Genomic DNA, 4,288 nt, shown 5'->3' with positions numbered 1-4,288 from the left:
GTACATACTCCACTTGTGTGTTTGTGTTTGTGTGTGTTTCTATTTGTGTGCATGTTGTGTGTGTGTCAGAAAAATATGAAAAACTGATGCCAAAGAATATTATTATGCTATCAATTTCAAATATGAATTCCAAGAAAAGTGCAGGAAACCGTGGAATCAAAGGAAGCTTTGTAGAAGCCAACATTTAAGCTATGAAGATAAAGGTTGCACGTGAACAAGGCCAACGTAATATGCGGGACAAAGCATTTTTGAAGAAGATACATTAGTACTTTATGCCATGGAGAAGAAGGGTCCATATGCCTTTGCCATAGACTTTTTGATGGGAGGAGTCTCTACAGCTGTCTCAAAGACTGCAGCTGCCCCCATAGAACGTGTCAAGCTTCTTATCCAAAATCAAGATGAGATGATCAAGGTAGGAAGGCTTCAGGAACCTTACAAGGGGATTGCGAACTTTTTTTTTTAAAGAACCATCCAGGAGGAAGGTTTTATATCCTTGTGGTGTGGAAACACTGCTAATGTTATCAGATACTTCCCTACCCAGGCTCTCAACTTTGCGTTTAAGGACTACTTTAAGAAGCTCTTTAACTTTAAGAAGGAGAAGGATGGCTATTGGGCCTAGTTTGCTGGTAACCTGGCTTCCGGTGGAGCGGCCGGTGCTTCTTCCCTCCTTTTTGTGTATTCCCTTGATTATGCTAGGACTCGCCTTGCCAATGATGCCAAGGCTGCAAAGAAAGGAGGGGAATGTGAGTTCAATGGACTCTTGGATGTCTACAAGAAGACTCTGAAGTCTGATGGTCTTCTAGGGCTTTACCGTGGATTCAACATTTCTTGTGTTGGAATCATTGTATACTGTGGTCTATACTTCGGAATGTACCGCGAATGTACGACTCTCTGAAGCTAGTTGTGCTTATTGAAAGTCTTCAGGAAAACTTTTTGGCAAGCTTTTTGCTTGGCTGGAGTATCACTACTGGTGTTGGATGGAGTATCACTACTGGTGTTGGCTTAGCCTATTCTTGTCAAAAAGGAGTTTTTTCACTCTTTACCAGGCAATTAAGGAGGGAATCGAAGGGATCAGCTGGAAAGGGGGGGAATCTTAATCAGTGTGATGCCATCGCTTTGGGGACTCTATCTCTCTTCCGAAATCGGCTGCCAACGCTAGTGGACAAAGGGAGCAAGGGCATATACTATGTATCTCGTTTGTTCCATTGCTAGGTTTATGGCATGTTTAGCGGACAAGAAACACATTCATCTTCAATTCTCCATCAGAACGATTATTTCTGGTCCGTGAGTCTAAAGCCTCTCGTGCAGGCACCTCTCTGTCGACTGCACCCCCTTCGATGTCGAGATCGCAATCCCCTTCAAGGTCCACAAGATTGACCCGTCTCCGTAGATCGTGGACACCTCCACTAAAGAGCTAGTCGGATTCTTCACTAACATGGTGTGTATGCGCCGCATGGAGATTGTAGCAGACCAGTTGTACAAATCATTTTGAGCAATGTAAAGATAAGCCCTGCTCCCTGCATGCTTTCTTCCTGCTCTATGTATGCAGCAATAGGCGCAATTGAGGCACACAAGCTGGACTAATGCCAGTAAAGAAGCCAACAACATCAAGAAGTATGCCGTAGAGTCGCTCGACTAGCAGCATGTTCTAAGAGCTTTGCGAAGTTAACAGAGCCATCCTGAAAACGTAGCACACTACTATTGACAGAGAGAGGAGACATTTGTGTAGTGCTGAATGCTCAAGATGTAGCCTTCACTGGGAGGAAGTTCACCAACAAGTTTTTACTGTTGACATACAGGGTATGTTGGCCAGGTGAAAGAGCGGCGGGAAGCTGAGCGACAAGATAAGTTCAAGAAGAGCATTGAGCCTGCAGTGAAGTGACTCATGTCTAAGTTAAACGAGTTACAATAATTTGTGGATGAGAGCATGAAGGATGACGCTTCTTTGGTCTTTGCATACTACAAGGAAGGAGCCACAGATCCTACGTTCCTTTACTTCACAGATGCTTTGAAGGGAGTTAAATGCTGAAGAGCTCGACTGTGATTTTGAAGATGCTGCTGCAGTTGATGATGAGAATGTACCAGAGCTTGCAGAAGGAGAAACATTCTGCCCAGCTTGCTTACAGATCATCCTAATCTCTATTAACACCTAAAGAAGAGTGGAGACAGGGATGCAGAAATAAAGAAGAAGGGTAAAGCTTTCATACTATGATTATTCAGAAAAGTTTTGACAAGGTTTCTCCAATTGGCAAATCTTTGGTTACCAAGGTGTGGCTCACTTGTTGAGATACCAGTAGGGTGTTGTATCAAAACTGTTCATGACAGCATATAATGAACATGGGCTTGCTCAGGATACTTTGACACTTTATGAACTGATGAAGCTACAAAATCTTTGTCCAAAAAGCTATATGCTGAGATAAAAAGGACTTGAACAAAATTTGTTTGTTGACAGTATCTTTGTTGTAATTCACTTGACAAGCAATATAGTGATCTTTGGCATAAAAAATTTGAGTTCTTCTTGTTAGCCTCTTTCCTTGCAGCATCTTGAGCCCCGTGTTCAGCAGCTTTTGCATGAACTACACGACATTTCTGGTGAACTCGACATGAAAGCGCTGCGTCAATTTTCAGCAAGATGGGAGACTCGCAAGAAGAGATGAGAGATGAGAATGTCATGAAGCATCTGTTTCAGTCATTTACATCCTATATGCAGCAGCAAGCACACGGGAAACACGATAGTGATGCCATGGATGCCTTGAAGGCTGTCCAACAAGAGATGAAGCAATTCAACAGCCAACAAGTTTCAACTTACCTGCATTTGTATGAAGAAAAGATGAAGTTTTTTGGGGTTTCTCAAGACATTTGGAGCCGCTACTTCTTGCGGATCGTGGTTCGCGCGCTTGAAGTCCGAATTTCAAAAATTCAAGGAACACATGCTGGTTGGACAGAGTTTAAGAAGGCATTAAAAGATGAATATTTCCTGGAGGATACAGGTCTTATGTACCGCAGGATTTTCTTAGCATGGGTTTCTATGCCTAATAAGGGACTTTCAGTTACTGCCCTTCTGCGAGAGTTTGAGAGCCGCTATGATCACTTGGATGGAACTGAGCAGCAAGATTTGGAGATGCAGAAAGTTGAATTATTTTTACAAGCTACTGATGCTGATTTACAGGAAAAGTTGGATGATCTTTTGGAAGATCAAGCTACCGATTCAGGTTTAAAGACGGAGTGGAGACATGTCATTGATGCTATGAATGCGCTTGTTAAGAAGCAGCGCAGGAGGGTACGATTGCATCGTAATACATGATCTGCTTCTGAAAAATCCTTGGAGACCTCTACTTCTACCCCTGCTGCAAGTTCTATGCCTAAGTCTACTCCTCCTGTTGTAAATCCACCAGTTCCTACTGCTCCAGTGCCCTTATCAGTAGATGATGTTATTAAAGGCTTGGCAGATTTGACGATAGAGGCAGTCAAAGTTGAAGTTGGGAAGTTAAAAGAGCAACTTATGTCAGTACCTGTTGTAGCACCTGCTCTAGTGACTACTTTTCTAGCTGGCCAAAGAAAAGGGAGACGATGTATTTGGTGCGATAGTACAGAGCACCAACACTGCACAGATTGTGATGCTTTTTAGGAAGCGCGTAAGAAGAACGTAGTGTTTTGGGGACAAGATGGGAAGATATGGCCGACAGAGACTGGTGCTCCTCTTGACATGAACTTTGGTAAGGGAGGCATGAAGAAGCTCATTGATGATATGGCTGTGCGATCAGCATATGTGAGTGTTAGAGGAGATGCTTCAGCTTATGGAGTCCAGCTTGAGTAGAAATCAGATGGAGACTCAGCCTTACGATCCTTTGCCTTGGAGATAGCAAGAAGAGGGAAAGTTCAGGCATCCACTATGACTTGTGTGGGCTCCAGCATCTGAGGAGAAACGCGATGGGATTCTCCTGTTGACAGGTATTCTATTTTTGCTTATATGGCGAAAACACAGGGTTTAGATGCCATGGTTGAAGAAAAGAGAAGAAGAGATGAGGAGGGTCTCAACACCTCCAAAAAGACTAGAGGGGGTGACTTTGTTTCACCACCTGTTACAGCTCCACCTATGACGAGTTCTCTAGCTCAATCAGGTCCTGAGCAACCTATGGGAGACAAACAGATGAAAAAAAAGAGACAACCAAGAAAGGAGCTAGGATTCAAGCTCTTGTCAGACCTTGATATGTAGACGGATATGAGTAAGATTTTTCATGAAAGAATTTTGAATAGTGAAGTCACTTTTACTGTTGGTGAAGCTCTT

General features: G+C 43.2%; 1 pseudogene; it reads left to right on the top strand.

The window, feature by feature from the left end:
• Positions 1-265: 265 nt before the first annotated feature.
• LOC148014099 (ADP/ATP translocase 3, mitochondrial pseudogene) lies at positions 266-2,153 on the top strand (annotated as a pseudogene).
• Positions 2,154-4,288: the final 2,135 nt, after the last annotated feature.

This window comes from Lygodium microphyllum, chromosome 25 (genome assembly GCF_053477565.2).
Source record: "Lygodium microphyllum isolate KBCC chromosome 25, Lygodium_microphyllum_v1.1.10, whole genome shotgun sequence".
In the NCBI taxonomy this organism is placed as follows: Eukaryota; Viridiplantae; Streptophyta; class Polypodiopsida; order Schizaeales; family Lygodiaceae; genus Lygodium; species Lygodium microphyllum.
Note: the sequence above shows the minus strand (reverse complement) of the source record. Positions and strands in the feature narration are given on the sequence as shown.